Raw genomic sequence first — 22,485 nt, forward strand, 5'->3', positions numbered from 1 at the left:
TGAGGTGTAATCCACAAAAGACAATGGCAATTATAGTGAGTACGGCTGTCTTGCATAATATTGCAAGGAGCACAAGCAAGATAGAGCCACCAGAAGATACGGAAATTGTGCGGCTGCTGAGGCTATTACGTAGCGAGAGGGGCCCCGTACTGGTTCGGGAGCTAAAGGCGCATTTGGTAGTTTTTCTGTGTAGGTCTTGATGCGAGAAGGAGCCTTTAGAAACACTTTATTTACATTCACAAACGTGGAAATTACTTTTTCAGCAAGATGATGTTCTCCACGAGGAAAGCACGTCACATGAATCAAATTGGGATGAAATACTCGGAGGGCTTTCCCTGCTTTGATCATATAGGGAGCAGCATCTGAAATTGTCGGTATGTAAATTTTACGCAATGTGATTCATCTGGTATATTTTGATTTAAGCAATATTTGCGCAGGAAGCCTTTGAGGATAGGGTTTGTAATTTTGTGAACAGGAACATTGCTTGCAATGAATGCTTCACGTAGATCCATGTTAAATGGACTTTTCTGGTTGTTTTGGACAAATCCCTCCTACTGCAACTTGCTGCTGTCAGAAGTCGTCATAGACCTTTCTTCTGCATTTCTGCGATATGAAGACTTGTATGACATGCTGGTCTATTTGAAACTTTTTTTTGCACGAAACGTTTTTCTCGCTAACTCGACAGTATAAAACAATTCCGTCATATGTAAAAGTTCCAGGATGATCAGCTATCCACGAAACAACGTTATTTTTTCGGGCGGCATGGCGCACAACACGTTATACACTACACGTCGTAACACGTTCAACAGTGTACAAGTAAATAGAAAGCTAAACTGAGACAATGGACGTGCGACTAAAAGCTTGCGTAGTTTAATTTAATTTTTGTCGACGCGTACGGTATGACAGCGGAGAGGATTAACTGGGGGCGCGGGCGCAGGGGCATTGGCTGTGTTTGCCTGCTTCTGTGCCTCTTCTGTAATGATTTCGCTAGGCATGGCCTCTCGGTTAGCGATTGCACGCAGTTCTAGGTCGCGGTCAATCTGTGAGACAAAAAAATGTTCAAATGTGTGTGAAATCTTATGGGACTTAACTGCTAAAGTCATCAGTCCCTAAGCTTACACACTACTTAATCTAAATTATCCTAAGGACAAACACACACGCCCACGCCCAAGGGAGGACTCGAACCTTCGCCGGGACCAGCCGCACTGTCCATGACTGCAGCGCCTGCAGCCGCTCGGCTAATCCCGCGCGGCCATCTGTGAGGCATGAAAAATAGATCTAGCTAGAGACCACCCGATAAATTTTTAAAATATTGTAATCATAGAGCGAAAATATTCATCGTCACTAGCTTTTAGTTAAAATACGCGATAACCGGTGAAAAGGCGCCAAATATGCAAATTCATATGCAACATGCAAATGCATTTAATCCGGTCTCTAGTGATTAGTATTATAAAAAAAATGCTCAAAAAATTGCGCCACTTGCATCATTTGCACCGTTTGTGCTTGTTTTTTTTTTTTTTTTTTTTTTTTTTTATTTGAACTACTTACTATATACTGCCGGTCGAAGTGGCCGCGCGGTTCTGGCGCTGCAGTCTGGAACCGCGAGACCGCTACGGTCGCAGGTTCGAATCCTGCCTCGGGCATGGATGTGTGTGATGTCCTTAGGTTAGTTAGGTTTAACTAGTTCTAAGTTCTAGGGGACTGATGACCTCAGCAGTTGAGTCCCATAGTGCTCAGAGCCATTTGAACCATTTTTTGAACTATATACTATTTTGAACTCAGCTAATCGTTACATACAACCAGTATCGCGGACACAAAACGTTCGAGATCTGCATCTTAGAATTTGCATGAATGTTCTGCAGTTCACAATTCAGTGTTCAAAGAACCACTTTTAGAGCATTTATCGGCCGTTAGACCATTTATCGGCCGTTTCGCTCGCGAATAGCTCGAGGGTAAAACGAACACCTAAACCTTTGCGTGAGAGCTCTGATTTCTCGTATTTTATTGGGACTGTTATTTCTCCCTATATACACTCATGCCCATAAATTAAGGATAATTACAGAATGTGGCGCTACACAACGTGGCACTACACAAAACTGGCGCTAATGGCGTAGGCACATATGGAACACACACGACACAGATCTGTAAGTCCACGGTATTGGTGATAAGTTGAGAAAATCGTCCCGAAACACATGTGCTACAAAACGCCACTGTTTCCTGCGCAAGTACCCTGACATCAATATGGGATATGATCACCATGCACACGTACACAGACCGCACAACGGGTTGGCATTCTCTGGGTCAGGTGGTCGAGCAGCTGCTGGGGTATAGTTCAAATGTTCAAATGTGTATGAAATCCTATGGGACTTAACTGCTAAGGTCATCAGTCCCTAAGCTTACACACTACTTAACCTAAACTATCCTAAGGACAAACACACACACCCATGCCCGAGGGAGGACTCGAACCTCCGCCGGTACCGGCCGCACAGTCCACAACCGCAGCGCCTTCGACCGCTCTGCTGGAGTATAGTCTCCCATTCTTGCACCAGTGCCTGTCGAAGCTCCTAAACTGTCGTAGAGTTTGAAGACGAGCAGCGATACGTCGACCGAGAGCATCGCAGACGTTCTCGATGGGATTTAGGTCTGGAGAACAGGCAGGCAACTCCATTCGCCTAATATCTTCTGTTTCAATGTACTCCTCCACGATGGCAGCTCGGTGGGGCCGTGCGTTATCATCCATCAGGAGGAAGGTGGGACCCACTGCACGCCTGAAAAGGCGGACATACTGGTGCAAAATGACGTCCCGGTACACCTGACCTGTTACAGTTCCTCTGTCAAAGACATGCAGGGATGTACGTGCACCAATTGTAATCCCACCCCACACCATCAAACCACGACCTCCATACAGGTCCTTTTCAAGGATATTAATGGGTTGGTATCTGGTTCCTGGTTCACGCCAGATGAAAACCTGTCGAGAATCACTGTTCAGACTATACCTGGACTCGTCCGTGAGCTTAACCTGGGACCACTGTTCCAATGGCCATGTACTGTGTTCTTGACACCAGGCTTTACGAGCTCTCCTGTGACCAGGGGTCAGTGGAATGCACCTTGCAGGTCTCTGGGCGAATAAACCATGTCTGTTCAGTCGTCTGTCGACTGTGTGTCTGGAGACACCTGTTCCAGTGGCTGCGGTAAGGTCCCGAGCAAGGCTACCTGCAGTACTCCGTGGCCGTCTGCGCGCACTGATGGTGAAATATCGCTCTTCTTCTGGTGTTGTACACTGTAGACGTCCCGTACTGTAGCTCCTGGACACGTTTCCTGTATGCTGGAATCGTTGCCATAATCTTGAGATCATACTTTGTGGCACACAGAGGGACCGTCCTACGACCTGCTGTGTTTGACCAGCCTCCAGTAGCCCTAGTAACGTCATCAATATGTGTTCTCTGAGGCATTTTCAACGCACAGTCACCATTAGCACGTCTGAAAACGTCTGGACACTTACTCGCTGCACCGTACTCGGACATGCACCAACACACCTCTGCGTATGTGGACTGCTGTCAGCGCCACCGTGCGACGACCGCAGGTCAAATGCACCACTTGGTCATATCCCAAGGTGATTTAAACCCGCAAACCGCCCACCAGAGCGTTGTTTCACCATGTATCAGCATTATCCTTAATTTATGAGCATGAGTGTACGTGGGCGTTAATAAAATATTTTGGCATTCGAAGACGAAAGTTGGTGAATGAAATTACGAGTAAAGATCTAGCCGCAACGAAAAACGCCTTTGTTTTGATTGATTGCCATCACAACCCACGTATCATACCTGTGACGCTCCTGTCTTACGTGACAATACAGAAATACAGAACGAGCGGCCCTTCTTTGAACTTTCCCGATGTCCTTCGTGAATCCTACCTGGTAAAGGCCCCATTCCGCGCACTGTACTCGTAAGAGAACGGGTAAGCATAGGGTAGGTAGTCTCTTTGATAGATTTGTTGCACGTTCTAAGTGTTCTGCCAATAGAACGCAGTCTCTGGTTTGCCTTCCCCACAACATTTTCTGCACGCTGGTTCCACTTTAAATTGCTGTAATTTTAATCCCTTGACATTTATCTACAAGCTTTAACCTTGGTTATTTATCATGTAAATCAAATATAGTGAGTCTCTTCCTGTCGTTTTCTAGAGATCGTGGCAGTACTGCCTAACGTTTATGTTACTGTAAGGAAACTGTTTTGGTATCTTGTGAAAATTTCTGTAGAAGCTGTTGGTCATTGACTCTCTGAATTTAAATCAGGCAGCCAAATACACAATCAATGCAAGGACCAGAGATCTACTATAAAAGTCACATGTTACTGTAATTAGCTGTGGTTGACTTTCACAAAGCATACATTTCATATCTGAACTATATTGTAATTTAACAATCGGGAATGCTAACCTGCTTGAATCCTGTACCGTTCTGGTAAATTCGTTTGCATAGCAACCAACAGCACCTGTTAATGATAGGACTGACATAACTGGGAAGTTAGAATGCTTATCGCTTGCAAAACAACATATTCTTTTTTTATGGTATCTATGGGGCAAAGTGTTCGAAACAAGGTGACCTATCATAAGCTCTGTGGGCGGAACCTCGCTGATAACCAATCAAAGAAGTGCTTTGTTTTCTCTGTAGCTAACTCACTGTGAAAAATAAACAAGCCATTGCCTAAGGTCAGAGTCATCATGTTTAAATTGTCACTCGGACACTAATACTTCCAGCAGAACGTGTGGCTTGATTGCTTCTGTATGCCCACCACTGATACAGAGTCTTCTGTTATTCTGGAAATAAAGTCGTCCTTGGTTGTTTTAAAACAGCTTAGCGTAAGAATGTCTCTTGGGGCCTGCCACTGAAACACATTGTATAAATTCCATAATGGTTGCTCGAAGTAGCTGCTTGACATTTTCACACATGCAGTCACAAAACACAGGTTTGTATCTATTGTGTCGAATCTCTTTTTATTTGTCTCATACCGTTCATCGTATTTGCCTACTCTAAAAGGGACGTTCAAGAAGAAACGAGCCGGAGGCATGATTACGGAAACCAGTACCTGTATATTAGAAGTATTCACCCTGGCTGGCAGTTGAGACACTTGTCCCACTGTGACACAAGGCGGTGAATGGCTGTCTCATAAAATTCTCGGGTCTGCAATGTTAACCAGTTCCGCACGTACAGCTGGACGTCGTCGTTATCCGAGGTGGATCTTTTGCCTCTCAGAGCCTTTTTAAGGTGACCAAGAGGGTCCCCTTCTGATTCACTTCCTGCAGCACGGGACAACAGTGAATGCCCAGCGTTACTCGCAAACCTTGACCACCCTTCGCCAAGCGATCAAATGAAAACGACTAGGCTATCTCACCCGTGGGGTCATTCTGCTCCACGACAATGCAAAGCCTCATTCGGCCGACACAGTCGCGGCACTCCTGCAGAAATTCAAATGTGAGGTTCTCGGCCACAGTCCGGACTTCTCTCCCTGTGATTTTTGGTTCCCTCAAAACGGCTCTGAGGAGCAAACGATTCACTTCGGACGACGGCGCCCAGCTGTACGTGCGGAACTGATTAACATCGCAGCCCCGCGAATTTTATGAGACAGCCATTCACTGCCTTGTGTCACTGTGGGACAAGTGTCTCAACAGCCAGGGTCAACACTTATAACATACAGATACTGGTTTCTGTAATTATGTCTCCGGCTCGTTTCTTTTTGAATGCCCCTTATATATGATCATTTTAACTTTATTGCATTATTGTTTTTTTTGCGTAAGAGGTATCAACAAAAATGTGTGGTAATTACATCGAAGAAATTGTAATAATCAGGAGTGGTCTGTCACCTCACTCTGGTTTGACAGATAATTTGTAAATGTAAGAAATGAAAAGAAGTTATCGCCAACCCGATCCCAGAGTGGTTCTGTTTAGCGACATTGATTGGGTAACGAGAGGACACGTAATGCGTTCGGTCGTTCTACCTTCGTACAATTCGTCAGTGATCCTTTTTTTACGGCCTCTGAAAAGAAAGATACGAATATTCATAGAAAGATATGGTTGTTATCATAAATTCCATCTACACATTCACAGGCAATATTTTATATTTTACATAAAGTTACGGTACGGAGAAACATATGTGCTTACTTTTTTTTAATTTCTTGGTCTGTGGTATTAACTGTTTAGCCAGAGGAGTGAACAACTATATATTTGGTACAACACAGACATTAGAAATTACATTAATTGCAGGTAAACTTCATGGTACATAGCCAGTGCAGCCATGTATCACAGGATCACGCTGGAGCTTGTGTGTCTGACTTAAAACTGGATACCCGCTTCTTTTTGCAGCAACCGGGCAATACTGGAGTAGTCCGTTGTGAACAGCTCTCGAAACAGGGCCGTCACGTGGCTGAGATCTGCAGTCTGCAACAACCACACAAAAAGAAGAGCTCAGGGAATGGCAAGGATAAATGAATTACGCTTCCGTTTGTTTTACAGAAAAAGATACACAGAGTTCACTTTCGTTTCGCATCTTCAGCAGAAGTCTCTGACCAAACATTTGCATTATTATTTTAGTTACAAATTGTATTTTACAAAGAAAATCAAAAACAGAAATTCATCACATATCACACAGTATCGGTATTAATATGTTTTTATATTTTCATCTGACACGGTTGTAAGTCACGTTGGAACCATGCATATACGTACCGGATGGTTATAATTAAACTTTCACTATTCAACACGTTATAACACGGAAATTAATTACCGTACAAGTGCCAAACTTGGTAGCATTAATGTCCAGAGTATGGGGTGCATGATCTCCATGCGCCACAGCGCCTCCGTCCAGTTCCAACTATGGTCACCAGGTGCCGTGATCAGTCATCGTGATCCGTAGTCTCACACACCTCACCAGTCGCAGTGCACTTGTTGACGTGTCAACATGAGCTTGGACAAAAAAAGGATCTATTATCGAAACAATAGCGATGCTGCAGCTGCACTTCGAGAATATCTCCGGCTGAGAGGATCACGGAAGGGTCGTCTTTCTCCACCTGCTGTGCGGAGCGTGATGAAGAAGTTCGAATCAACTGGAGAACTGGGCGTTGCTCCGGGAAGAGGCCGACGACCAGTTGAAATCGGCTTTGCTATGGCAGAAAACGCTGCGCGCAATTCCCGATCATCAGGCAGTGCGCATGCTGTGTCACGACAGTTGAACCTCCCGTCCACTGTACGGAAGGTGGTTAGAACCATTCTCAAATGGAATCCGTATAAGACCCATACCGTACAGCAGCTTGCACCACAGGACGCACAACGACATTTTGACTTCGCTTTCCACTTTCTCGCAAGGGTCCTATGGGCAGACGAAACTTTTCTCTGACAGGTGAGGTAAATACACAGAATTGCCGAATGGGGGGATCTTCACCTTCAGTCACTGAGCATGACGTTCCCTCTATATGGTGAACGTGTTACCGTAAGATGTGGCTTCACGGCTACGTTCATCATGACCCATTCTCTTTTGAACACGTTGGCGCTCAAGGCCCAAAGACTTACTGCGATATGCTTCGCCAGCATGTCATACCTGTCCTACAGGAGAGAGAGGCATTGAACTCAACAGTTTTCATGCAAGATGGGGCCCCACCGCACATCGCTCGTGAAGTTCATCTCCTTCTCTGAAACACATTTGGAAACGTTCGAAATATCAACCGATGATTTCGAAATGCTTGGCCGTCACGATCACCTGGTCACTCTGCCTGTGATTTCTGATTGTGGGGCTGCCTGAAGGATGGGGTTTACCAGGGTGACATTCACACATGTGCTGATCTGAAGCGCAGCATATCAAGAGAGGTAGGCAGCATACCTACGGCCATGCTTCGTTCTGCTGTGCAGAATGCAATCCTGTGCTTTCAGACTCTTCTAGTCACTGATGGGCGCCAGTCCAGCCCCTTTTCTCACAGTAATAGTACAGATACGTAATGGTATAAAGTACGTTAGCAGCACATTAAAAGTGTTTCAGTTGAATTGATTCTGCGTTATCTCTCTTCCCCAGGTCCTTGACATTAATGCTACCAAGTTTGGTACTCGTACGGTAATTAGTTTCCGTGTTATAACGTGTTAAATAGAAAATGTTTAATTATAACCAGTGGGTACTTCATGGATAGCACATGCAACGCTATACACTGTAAGACAAGACGGTCAGTGCCCTAGTGGAAAAATGTATGCGGTTGCCTACGGAACCATGATTGTACAGAGGCGTGCACCTCTTCGCTCGAAGCAAATCAACGGCTACGAATGTCTCTCTCCAGGGGCCCAAAAACACGAAAATCGCACAAGGAAAGATCGGGATTTCTTAGCGCACTCGAAATAAGCTTGGCAACATGTGAGTGGACATTGTCCTCAGCAGAATGAGTCCGTCAAAATTCCTTGGCTTGTCGATGCACTTTGTAAGTAGGCTGTTTAGGTGTTTATGTTGGTAACGCTACGTAGTGCTCTGTGTGAAAATCGCCGACTGCGCTGTGTGCAATCTGTGGCTTGTTAGACTCATTGTTGAAATATTCGCCAGTGCAGCATTGGGCAATTGGATGTGAACAGCGCGTAGCGTTGGGCAGTTGTAGGTCAGCCGCCAGCAGTGGTGGACGTCGGGAGAGAGATGCCAGAGTTTTGAGAGGTTACGATGAGCGGACGATCTGGACGTGTATCCGTCACAAAAAGGAAATTTGTAAAACTGGATGTCATGAATTTATATATACAGGGTGGTCCATTGATGGTGACTGGGCCAAATATCTCACGAAATAAGCATCAAACGAAAAAACTACAAAGAACGAAACTCGTCTAGCTTGAAGGGGGAAACCAGATGGCGCTGTGGTTGGCCCGCTAGATGGCGCTGCCATAGGTCAAACGTACCTACGTTCTGTTTTAATTTAAAAAACCTATCTGTTACCAACTGTTCGCCTAAAATTGTGAGGCATATTTTTGTGACTATTACAGCGTCATCTATCACAAAGCGAAAAAAGTGGTCCAACTAATAACATTCATATTTCTTTACGTACTACACGAATATGTAATAAAAAATGGGAGTTCATATTTTAAAAAAACGCAGTTGATATCCGTTTGATCTATGGCAGCGCCATCTAGCGGACCAAACATAGCACCAACTGGTTTCCCCCTTCAAGCTAGACGAGTTTCGTTCTTTGTAGTTTTTTCGTTTGATGCTTATTTCGTGAGATATTTGGCCAAGTCACTATCAATGGACCACCCTGTAAATTATGACTTTTGAACACTATTAAGGTAAATACATTGTTTGTTCTCTATCAAAATCTTTCATTTTCTAACCTTGCCTATCAGTAGTTTGTGCGTTCAGTAGTTAGAAACTTTTATTTAGCTGGCAGTATTGGCTCTCGCTGTATTGCAGTAGTTCGAGTCACGAAGATTTTTGTGAGGTAAGTGATTCATGAACGGTATAAGTTATTGTTAGACAGGGCCATGCTTTTGTAGGGATTACTGAAAGTCAGATTGCGTAGCGCTAAAATATTGAGTGTCAGTTTAGTGATGATCAGAATAAGTAAAGAGAAAACTGTCTTGAGTTCGTTGAGTTTTGCTCAGGTGTTTGAAAATCAAATAACGTAAGAGTTTTTCCAGCACTATCATTCTTTACGTACAAAGGGGAAGTTTCAACTTCAGTTTTTTCAGTGTGTTCGTGTACCGACCGCTATGCGTTAATTGTGGAGCCATGTGCCAGAAAGTCAATGAGCAGCGGGTCCTTATAGTCAAAGAAAACGATCATCATGACTTCCCTGGATCTGATTCTCCATAAAGTCCCTATCTGCGGTCTAAGGCGCTGCAGTCATGGACTGTGCGGCTGGTCCCGGAGGAGGTTCGAGTCCTCCCTCGGGCATGGGTGTGTGTGTTTGTCCTTAGGATAATTTGGGCTAAGTAATGTGTAAGCTTAGGGGCTGATGACCTGAGCACTTAAGTCCCATAAGATTTCACACACATTTGAACATTTGAGTCCCTATCTTTCCCCATGCGATTTCCATATGTTTGGGGCCTGGGTGCAATCATGGTTCCGCAGGTGACCGCAAACATTTTTCCATGAAGGCACTGACCATATCGCTTCACAGTGGGATGAATGTATTAACGGTGATGGCGATTACTTTGGAAATAATAAACAACTTACTTACTTTTTCCAATCTGTCTCGTTTTCATTTGACTCTGCCTTACACTCGCATTTAACAGCCTAAGAAACAGTGTTTATGTTCCGTTGCTTTAGTAGCGGCCAGATGTGGCCCTCTTACAGGCAACTCAGGCGGCATAGGCACCTCGAAAATTTCGTCACGTTACAGTGCTCCTGGATAGACGTAGATGTTCCGCACTGTGCATGAGGCAAGCAGAAATCTTAGAACAGAGAAAATGATGTATAAAATGCATGTTTGACCATCAGCTGCTTTTTTATTTGAAACCTAAATATCGTCCGGTTTGAGTGAAGATGGTCTGTGACTGAAACCACTCGATATTTGGGTTTTAAGTAAAAAATCAGCTGACTGTTCAAACATGTATTTCATAGATTACTTGACGGCTGTTGATAGTCACGTTCCAGAAATGTTCAGACAATATGAGGCTGCATTCTTCTCCAGGTAACGGTTACTAGCCTCGGATCGGTGTCATGTAATAAGTGCAGCTACTGGAATAATTACGTAAAGAGATACGCAATAAAGAAGAACGTGCAGATGGTCTTTTCTGGAATTTGATAATGTGTGACGGGACAATGTATACAACTGACTGCAAACTACCACGTTATCCAAGCTATAATGTGGATCCTACTGTGTACGAAAAATTTTCATTAAGTATTTAAGACATCAGAAAAAAGTACAATAGTTGATAACAACGTTTAGATGGGCAGCAGAAGAAATAAATGCGAATTAAAAGAATAGACTTTGAGTTACTACGAACAGTTCAGTGACAGGATTTTTCTCATCAGAATCGGCAGAAAACCAACGTCAACAAGTTCAGCTACATGTAGCGACGCAACAAGACGAAGAGAGAGAGGAAATACGCGAGGATATTGACCGGTAGTTTACTGTGTAAAAGGAGATGGTCAGAATAATCGTGTGGGATTTGGATGCGGTAGTACGAGAAGGAAAACAAGAAATAGTTACGGGAGAATATGGGCTTGTTAGTAGCAATGAGAAAAAGAAAAAGTGAGTTCTGTAATATATTTTAGTTGGTAATCCAGTATTAGAGTCAGAGTTTAACAGAGCTTTGGGGAACTTAGGATTAAATAAGGCATAAACGGTAGATATTATCCCTTCGTAATTGGTGAAATAATTGAGTGGAAGTGACAAACTTCTATTCAGATTGATGTGTAGAATCTGTTTCAGCAGACATGCCATCAGACTTTTGGAAAAATATCGTACACACATTCCCGAACAAAGCAAGACTAGATAAGTGCGAAAACTTTACCACAATCAGCTTAACGGCTCATGCATCCAGGTTGCTGACAAGAATAATATACAGAGGAATGACAAAGATAGTCGAGAATTTGCTAGAAGACGATCAGTATGGCTTTCGGAAAGCTTCATAATGGAAGCAAGATATAGAAAAATCAAGACACGCTAGGGTCCATTGACCTAGAAAAAGCGTTCGACAACGTAAAATGATGCAAGACGTTCAAAATTCTGATAAAAATAGGAGTAAGCTATAGAGATAGACGGATGATATACAGTATGTACTAGAACCATGTGGGAACAATAAGAATGGGAGGCCAAGAACGAAGTGCTCGGATTGAAAAGAGTGCATGACAGGAGCGCAGTCTTTCGCCTCTATTGTGCAGTCCATACAGCGAAGAAGCAATGACGGAAAGATTCAAGAGTGATGAAAAGGGTGAAAAAGTGTCATGAGATTCGCTGGCGAGACTGCTATCCTCAGTGAAAAAGAGAAAAAGTACAGAACCTGTGGAACAGAATATGGACTGAGCACAAACCTAAGAAAAACGGAAGTAATAAGGAGTGGCAGGAATGAGATTAGCGATAAACTTAAAAACTGGTGACTACGAAGTAAGCGAGGACATGAAAGAGCAGGTTAGCACTGGGAAAGAGAGCATTCCCGGCAAAGAGAAGTCTCCTAGTCCTTAATCTGAGGGAGAAATTTCTGTGAATGTATGTATACAACACAGCATTGTATGGTAATGAATCATGGACTATACGACAACCGGAAAAGAAGAGAATCGAAGCATTTGAGATGTGGTGCTACAGAAGGACATTGAAAATTAGATAGATTGATAATATCAGGAATGTGGAGGGTCTCGGAGAATCGGGAAAGACAGGAACATACGGAAAACATTGTTAAGAAGAAGGGACAGGATAATATGACATGTGTTAAGACATTAGGGAATAAGCAACGAGCGAGCTGTAGAGGGTAAAAACAGTAGGGGAAGACATAGATTCGAATACATTGAACAAAAAATTGAGGATGTATATTGAAGTGCTACTCTGAGATGAAGAGGTCGGCACGGGAGAAGAATTTGTGGCGGGCAGCACAAAACTAGTCAGAACACTGAAGACACGCAAAAAAGGAGAGATAGAAAAAAATTGGAGTGGAAAATATAATTAAGACTGCAGCGGAAACGAATTGGAGGTGGACAGGGCATCTAGCGAGGCGAACGGATGATTTGGCGGTCACGCTGTTGGATTCAGGGATGTAAGAAGATACCAGGATAACGTAATAGAATTGTCAGTTTATGTGGGTATAATATGCAACCAATGGCTTTTCTTGAATTTTGATTCGATTTAGTTATGAACTAGTTTTCAAACCGCTGCAGTCTGCTCATCAGGTGGTGGCATTGCAGGAACGTTATCTGGAGCACGTGCAACTAAACGCTGTGGTCGTGGTGCTGGTGGAAATGACGGTGATTTAGTTACCGTTAACGAAAAATTTATGAAACGAAAAGACTGTTATGTTTAACGATAATTACACTGCACTACCTCGTTGTATTCATGACAAAATTCGTTCTAATACTGTACATTTTACCACTTATACCCACACATACACAGCATTTAGTTGCAATTGGTTTCACTCTCATTCACAGTAAGTTAGGTCTGAACGCTAAGTATAAAGAAGTGAATATCCTGAAGATCACGCTTTGCGTCATCGCGATCGTTGAGCTAAGATGCATTGCATTACGAAATAAATATTTACACGCATAGATAATGAATGTAGGTAGGAACTGCAATCTACATCTACATCTACATCTACATCCATACTCCGCAAGCCACCTGACGGTGTGTGGCGGAGGGTACCTTGAGTATCTCTATCGGTTCTCCCTTCTATTCCAGTCTCGTATTGTTCGTGGAAAGAAGGATTGTCGGTATGCCTCTGTGTGGGCTCTAATCTCTCTGATTTTATCATCATCGTCTCTTCGCGAGATATACGTAGGAGGGAGCAATATACTGCTTGACTCTTCGGTGAAGAGTCCTTTCTTGAAAACGGGGATGACCTGTGCCCTTTTCCAATCCTTTGGAACGCTACGCTCTTCTAGAGACCTACGGTACACCGCTGCAAGAAGGGGGGCAAGTTCCTTCGCGTACTCTGTGTAAAATTGAACTGGTATCCCATCAGGTCCAGAGGCCTTTCTTCTGCAGGTGTTTTCATGCGTTGACAATATACATGTGATATAGATCAAGAAGTTACAAAAAGATAAAAAGACTGAAGTATTTACAATATAATTAAAGAGTGAATGAGTTATTACCATATGGAAAATCCAGGATGGAATGTAACAATATTATGAGAAGGAAAGTTGCTACTCACCATATAGCGGAGGAGATGCTAAGTCGCAGATAGGCACAACAAAAAGATTTTCATACATACAGCTTTTGGCCAATGGGCTTTGTCAACAATAGACACACACACACACACACACACACACACACACACACACACACACACACACACACGACTGCAGTCTCAGGCAACTGAAACCACACGACCACCTTTTTCGATAGTGTGGTTTCAGTTGCCTGAGTCTGCAGTCGTGTGTGTGAGTTGCGTTTGGGTGTGTGTGTGTGTGTGTGTGTGTGTGTGTGTGTGTGTGTGTGTGTGTGTGTATTGTTGACAAAGGCCATTGGCCAAAAGCTATAAGAGTTGTTGTTGTTGTTGTTGTTGTGCCAATCAGCGACTCAGCATCTCCTTTATATGGCGAGTAGCAAAGTTCCTTCTCATAATATTGTTATTAACACATGGTTAAGATGTGACATGTAGTCACGCGGCCATTTTGCGACATTTAAAATGATGTCCAATGCTGATATTGGTGCTGGATAAATGTTTAATAGTCACTAGATTTAAGGCAACTGGGTTACTTATTGGAATGTATTACATTCACACGACTCTGTATTACCTGTATGAAGCTCTTTTACTTGACAATATTCTGAAGATAGGTGTTTTCGAAACACGTCAATAAACCAGTTTCCTTACGTCTAGTGACTATTAAATATTTATCCAGCGTTCATATGAGCACTGTTCAACATTTTAAAGTACCATATGTGACTCGATCAATACAGAACTTTCTGTTCCATCCTGGCACTAAAAAACCTTCAAAGAAAAGCACTAATAAGATAAATTCACCCTGCAGCGTAAGTTATTACTCTCTTATTCATGTAACAACTATGTCACTCAGTTGGTTTACTAGTAATTATTTTGGCCTTTATCATTTATATTGGCATAGATCTAAGAAGAAACTTCCGCCACATATGGTAGCAGCTGCTTAATTGCATAGTAAATATCGATGGCAGCCAATGCAAATGTCATTAATCCATTTTGTTAAATTTTACGGAAGGAACGAAAACCGTTTCTTAAAAAAAAAATTAACGTGATGCAGATAATGTCGCTGCATGTGTTTCTATGTAGTAGAAGCCTAGTTAATGTCAGATTAGAGAAATCCAAGCAGTTTTAAATATCTCTTTGGTAATGGAATTAATGGTTACTGAATTCACGAGATTTTCACACAGATGGAGTTACGAGGTTTTCATTGCCTGTCAGTGATTATCAGTGTATTAGTGTATCTTTTGTGTAAATTTTTTATCCATGTTACATGAAGCCAATGTATGAACTCACTGGCATATTGCAGTGCTCACTACATCCATTATCTACACTTGTAAATATTTTTCTGTAGTGCAATGCCTCACGTGGAAGATCGGGATGTGGCAAAGTATGACATCGATCATATTCAAATTGTTTGTGCTGCCTGTAAATAAGTGTGAAACCAAGTGCAGCTAAATACTGTGTATTTATGTGTACAACCTGCAAAATGAACATTATCAGAACGGATTTGCCATGGAGGCCACAAGGCAGTGCAATGTAGGAATCGAAGAACATAATAATATTTTCGTTGCATGAACTTTCATATACTAAATTTCCGTAATTTCCGCTAGAACCACCAACACAGGCGGTTATCAGCACGTGCTACCAGAATGTAATGTTCCAGTAGCAGCTCCGTCAGATACTAGCCTGAAGTTAACGGTATTGAAAATAAAACGTATCAGAATTCAAAAAAGCAACCGTATAAATCGCGAATTTAGCGTCATAGCTTCGAGTCACGGTGTGGCACACAGTTTCAACCTTGCAGAAAGTTTCGAACCAGCCCACACTCCGCTGTACACTGAAAATTCATTCCGTTAACCTAAATCACTCGACAATGAATATGGTGACGTAATAGCAGCTGATTTGGTGGCGTTATAAAGCATGATGCAGAGACACGGGTGCTTAAAGTATGTAGTACACGGGTAGGTCTGGTGGATGCCTTTATCTAACAGTGGGTGTCGAAAACTGATGATGATGATGATGATGACGACGATGATGGTGGTTCAGCGAACATAAGAGCCGTGCAGTTTGTTGATTCGCATCTTCAGAAGGAACCCTACACTGCAAGGTGTGTGGCTATGTTTATCTCGCCGCTGAGTTCTCGAACAGCCGGTGCAGCTGACGCGGAAGGACGTTGGACTGGTACAGTCCGGTCAACCGTCACACCTGCCTACATGATGCCGTTGCTGATTCCCTTATCTGCTGGCTGCATCTAACACGCGGATCGTAAGTGCCATGGCAACAGGGCGGGCGAACTTTGCACCGCGGTAGGCGCTTTTATCGCCACCTAAGCAGCGTGCCGCACACGTGAACACTTCCAGGAAGGTTTATAACAGCAGTTTATTCCCACCAGACAGTCTCCAACAAGTCGAGTCTGTGGCGGAAAAATCTTCTGACGCTCGTATTTATTCACCATCAGCCGAAAATCACCTTGTATCGTCGTCACCTGTTGACAAGTGTGAATATTACTCAATTATGAATTTCATGAATCACAGCTGCAAAATAGTGATACGAATTATCTGCAGATGAATGGAAAACTGCTAGTAGCCTACCTTGGGGAAGATCAATTTGTGTTTTGCAGAAACATAGGAACACGCGAGGTAATAGAACTCTACGGCCAATCTTAGATTAGTTAAAGAAAGGTAAACCTACGTTTATAGCGTTTGTAGACTGAAGCAACCCACACACCATCAATGTTACTGTCAATACTTTCAGTTGGCAACACGATTTTACAAGGTTATAATGTCGAACACCTAAAGTGAAACATGTGCCGCAATTATATAACCTGAAACAAAGAACAACACAAAACAGAAAATAGGTCAGAAAATGGCTGAAAAAAGCGAGCGACCTGTCGCATGTTAATTTTCTGACTGAAATCAGAATCACGCATCGGCCCTGCATCTTAAGGCATGTGTCGATGCGTAATAAAATAGAGAACAAAGTACCCTTAATGAGGGATCAGTCGCTGTCGACAGGAGATTAAGAGTAACTTTGAGATTTTTGGCGACATTCGATTGTTTGAAGTTTAGTTCTGTAATATCAGCAAACACGATTGTTAAAATTGTATGGAAAGCTGTGAAGCGATTAAGCAATTATATCTGCCTGGCAAAAATGCCTTCAGGCAATTAAAGTAGAACTTTTTTTTTACGTTTTGTGATAATTTGCTGAAACTGACATGCATTTCGCATAACGTTTACTAATAAGATATACTGTGTATGACATATTTTCCAAAGTGGAGCGGTTTTTCCAAACTGCTATGTAATTCACCAATCCGTACTATATTTTCAAATTAAGAAAAAAAAGCAATGTCATAGAGACCATCCTAAAGTGGTATGATACAATGATTATCCCCGCATAGGCCTATTAAAATTGTTTTATGTCGAAAGAAAAACTGAATCTGAGGTATGATACGCACAAAATGGAATAAAAATCATGAAAAGCGCACACTAACGCCATGTGACTGGTTCCTGAAATTCCGTCAACATCCGAATGGAGAAAATTGACAAACCGTTAATACTTGACCTCACACTTTCACTATGTATGACAATAATGAGAACATTTTGAAGGTTATTAACACTGCTCTTCATTATTTCTAGTATTGACAATACCTCAACAGTGCTCTCCGATGGTGAAAATACTGACGGTTTGACATGTTATTGAACGTGTCAGGACGCCTTTAGACAAAGCTTTTGGTACTGTTGACTGGAATACACTCTTTGAAATTCTGAAGGTAGAAGGGATAAAATACACGGAGCGGAAGACTGTTTACAACTTGTATAAAAACCAGACTGTAGCTGGAAGATTCGAAGAGCATGTAAGGAAAGCATTGATTCAGAAGGGATTGAGACACACTTGTAGCCTATCCCCGTTTAATCAATTAGTACACTGAACAAGCAGTATAAGAAACCAAGAAGAAATATCGAGAGTGAATTTAAATTCGTGGAGAAGAAGTAGAGAGTTTGAGCACTGATCAAGTGTTTTTCATAGAATATTTTATACATTATGAATGAATGAAAACACACACGACGCTGGTGGAATATCCTACAATATTTATTATTTATCTAACGAGAGGTTATTCGGCTGTAACGCCATGACTAGGTACAAAAATAAATATGAATGGCCGTGAAACTTTTGTGTGATGAAAGAATTTAGACTAGTGGATCTACAGAGAACTGTATCTCGGCTTTCAAATATGACAATTGTAAATGTTTGATTTAGAACTAGAAGAACTATCTCAGTGAAAATGCGGTGTATGATTATTTTACTTAGATAAAATATGTGATACATTAACTAAAGAATTATACAACAAATAATAACAATAGTTCTGAGAAGAAAATAAATTTAACAAATAAAACAAATAGAATAATAAATATTGTAGAACATTACAACAGGGTCGTGTGTGTTTTCATTCACAACATAGTAATTCTTTCAGGGACAGCAAAGGATTCGTAAGATCAGTTGAAGGCAATTGTCAGCGTCTTGAAAGGAGGCTACAAGATGAACATTAACAAAAGCGAAACAAGTTTAATGGAATGCAGTCGAATTAAATCAGGTGTTGGTGACGGAAATAGATGAAGAAACGAGACACTAAAATTAGTAGATGAGTTTTACTGTTTGGACAGCAAAATAACTAATCAATGCGAAAACGGACAGGAAATTAAATACAGTTTGGCTAGAGTGAGAAAATCGTTGTTGAAAAAGAGAAATTTGTTAACATCTACATGATATAAAGTTAAGTATTTTCGAGAGACATTTGTCTGGAGTTCAGTCTTGTACGGAAGTGGATCGCGGACGTTAACGGTTGAGATAAGGAGAGAATGGGAAGTTTAGGAACGCGGCGCTGCAGAAGAATGCCGGAGTTTAAGTGGTAAAGTCGAATAACTAATGAGAAGCTACTGATTCTAAATGGAGAAAAATGAAATAAGTGACATGACTTGACTAAAAGAAAGGGGCCGGTTAACATAACACATTGTGAGGCATGAAAAAAATGTTCTATTTGGTAATGCAGGGCAGTGTGGAGATAAAAACAGCCCATTGTCACCTTCTGCCGAGGGAACACAGTAAGCAGGTACAAATGAATGTGAGTTGCGGAAGTTATTCGCAGGTGAAGAGGCTGCAATATGGTGGGTAGCGTGGAGGGCTGCATGAAACCAGCCTTCGGACTGGCAACGAACAACAAACAACTCGTTAATTAATTAACGTCCCTCTTCAGCTGTTGTGGTTTTCAGTCTGAAGAATGGTTTGATGCAGCTCCCTACACTAGTCATTCATACCCAGGTCCCTTTATCTCTGCAAAAAATCATACTTAAGTATCTGGCGGAGGATTCAACGAACCACTTTTGCAATAATTCCCTAAGATTCCACTCTCGAACAACGCGCGGAAAAACCGAACACCTATATCTTTCCGTGCGTGCTCTGATTTCCCTTACTTTGTTATAATGATCGTTTCTCCCTATATAGGCGGGCGTCAACAAAATATTTTCGCATTCGGAGGAGGAAGTTGGCGATTGAAATTTCGTGCGAAGATTCTGCCGCAACAAAAAACACCTTTATTTTAATTATGTCCACTCGCAATCCTGTATCATGTCAGTGAAACTCTCTCCCCTGTTTCTCAATAATACAAAACATGCCTCTCTTCTTTGAACTTTCTCGACATACTCCGTTAATCCTATCTGGTAAGGATGTCACACAACGCAGCAATACTCCAAAAGAGGACAGACAAGTGTAATGTATGGGCGCTGATGACCACGCTGTTTAGCGCCCGTAAACCTCAAACACACACACACACACACACACACACACACACACACACACACACAAGTGTAATGTAGGCAGTCTCTTTAGTAGATCCGTTGCATTTTCTACGTGTCCTGCCAATAAAACGCAGTCTTTGGTTTGCCTTCCCCACAGCATTTTCTAAGTGTTCTTTGCAGTTAAGTAAATATAAATATTTATATTAAATGCTAAAATATTTCTCTCTTAATAGAAACGCTTCAGTTTCTATTGCATGTCTGCATTTCATATCCTCTCTACTTCGACCATCGTCAGTTACTTTGCTGTCCGCCCCTGGTAGATGAGTGGTCAGTGCGACGGAATGTCATACCTAAGACCCGGATTCGATTCCCTGCTGGGTCGGAGATTTTCTCCGCTCAGGGACTGGGTGTTGTGTTGCCCTTGCCATCATGATTTCATCCCCATCGACACGCAAGTCGCCGAAGTGACGTCAACTCGAAAGACTTGCACCAGGCGAACGGTCTACCCGACGGGAGGCCCTAGCCACAGGGCATTTCCAGTTACTTTGCTGCACAAATAGCAAACCTCATCTTCTACTTTTGTCTGATTTCCTATTATCACTTCTTAGTATGGCCTGATTTAATTAGACTACACTCCATAACCCTAGTTTTATCGACGATCGTCTTATTATGTAGCCTCTGTACGAGACACTATCCAATCCGTTCAAGTGATGTTCCGATACCTTCACCGTGTGTGTCTCTATAACGTCATCGGCAAACTACAACATTTTTATTTCCTTTCTGTGAATTTCAGTTGCTTTCCCAAATTTCTCTTCAGTATCCTTTATTGGTTCTCCAGCGTACAAATCGAATACCGTGACGGATACGCTGGAACCTAGTCAAACTGCCTTCAACTACTGCTCCACTTTCATGTGTGTATATTTGCAGTCTGGCTTCTCTAAAAGTTGTCGACGAAGTTTCGCTTCCTCTATTTGAGCCCTGCTACCTTCAGAATTTCAAAGAGTTTGCTGGATTCCCTGTTTACGCTGCGTTGATGAGTCAGATGGATCCTCACTCCTGAAGAACCTTAGTCAAATTCCTACCGTAAAGCCTCTCTACCTGACTATACTGATTCAAAACAGCAGCCGACGTCACTGACACACCCTACACTCCTCCCATATCAGTTTACTGTTAATCGCGCTCTTTTTACGTATGCCACCTGCGACTCTCCGTTTTCATCTAACACACACAAACCCACCCACACACACACACACACACACACACACAGATACACACACACACACACACACACACACACACACAGGTCTGGGAGTGCTATTTTCGTACGGTCGCGGTGAGGGCTTTCGTGCCTCACGCGATCTGCTGGTGTGATTCGCGCCGTCTCCTGCGCTCGTAACAGCCCATTGTCACCTTCTGGCGAGTCACCTTGCTTGGAATGCTCGCGTGCTATTGTCAGCTAATCCTCTTTTCTGAGAGACTCTTGGTCAGATTCCCGAAGAGCGAGAACACGTTTACCAAGTGCCGGACACAACAGAAGATCCCGTGGAACAGGTTGCATAGTACTGATACACTGAAGCGTCAAAGAAAATGGTGTCGGCTTGCGTATTCAAATACAGAGATATGTAAACAAGCAGAATACGGCGCTACGGTCGGCAACGTTTATATAAGACAAGTGTTTCGCGCAGTCGTTAGATCGGTTACTGCTGCTACTATGGCAGCTTATCAAGATTTAACTGAGTTTCAAAGTGGTGTTACAGCTGGCGCAAGAGCGTTGGGACACGAGGTAGCGATGAAGTGGGGGATTTTCCATTCGACCATTTCACGAGTGTACTGTGAATATCAGGAATCCGGTAAAACATCAAATCCCCGACATCGCTGCGGCCGGAGAAAGATCCTGCAAGAACGGGACCAACGACGACTGAAGAGAATCGTTCAACGTGACATAGGAGCAACCCTTCCACAAATAGCTGTGGATTTCAATACTGGGCCACCAACAAGTGTCTACGTGCAAACCATTCAACGAAACATCATCCATGTGGGCTTTCGGAGCTGAAGACCCACTCGTGTATCCTTGATGACTGCACGACGCAAAGCTTTACGTCTCGCCTGGGCCCGTCAACACCGACATTGGACTGTTGTTGAATGGAAACATGTTGCTGGTCGGATGAGTCTTGTTTCAAGTATATCGAGCGGATGGACGTGTACTGGTATGGAGACAACCTCATGCGTTCATGGACCCAGCATGTCTGCAGGAGACTGTTCAAGCTGGTGGAGGTTCTGTAATGGTGTGGGGCGTGTGCAGTTGGAGTGATATGGGACCCGTGATACATCTAGATACGACTGTGACATGTTACACGAATCTAAGCATCTTGTCTGATCACCTCCATCCATTCATGGCCGTTGTGGATTCCGACGGACTTGGGCAATTCCAGCAGGACAATGCGACACCCCACACGCCCAGACTTGCTACAGAGTGGCTCCAGTTTAAACACTTCCGCTGGCCACCAAGCTCCCCAGACATGAACACTATTGACCATATCGTATCCCATGCAGTGTGCTGTTCAGAAGAGATCTCCACAGCCCTGCAGGATTCAAGGCGTCAGTCCCCTCCAACTCTACTTCAGACATTATTCGACTCTATGCCATGTCGTGTTGCGGCTCTTCTGCGTGCTCACGGGGGCCCTTCACGATATTAGGCAAGTGTACCAGATTCTTTGCCTCTTGGTCGGTTGGTTGGTTAAATGCTTCGTGTGGAATGTTTTCTCCAAGCTGTGAAAGCTGTACGTTGAAGAAGGGAGAGAGAGAGGAAATTGAGGCATTCGAGATGTGGGTTTTGACGAGAACGGAGAAAATAAAATCGGTGGATAAAAGTGAAATACT

At 42.9% G+C, this 22,485-nt stretch overlaps 1 long non-coding RNA gene across 1 annotated transcript in view; it reads right to left on the minus strand.

Moving 5' to 3' along the window:
* Positions 1–6,093: 6,093 nt before the first annotated feature.
* The window catches only part of LOC124551217, a 31,299-nt gene continuing 14,907 nt past the window's right edge, over positions 6,094–22,485 (minus strand). The window contains exon 2 of the long non-coding RNA XR_006967796.1: positions 6,094–6,430. This is a non-coding gene — a long non-coding RNA (uncharacterized LOC124551217). The remainder of the gene's footprint in view (positions 6,431–22,485) is intronic.

Source organism: Schistocerca americana, chromosome 1, assembly GCF_021461395.2.
Source record: "Schistocerca americana isolate TAMUIC-IGC-003095 chromosome 1, iqSchAmer2.1, whole genome shotgun sequence".
NCBI classification, from domain to species: domain Eukaryota; kingdom Metazoa; phylum Arthropoda; class Insecta; order Orthoptera; family Acrididae; genus Schistocerca; species Schistocerca americana.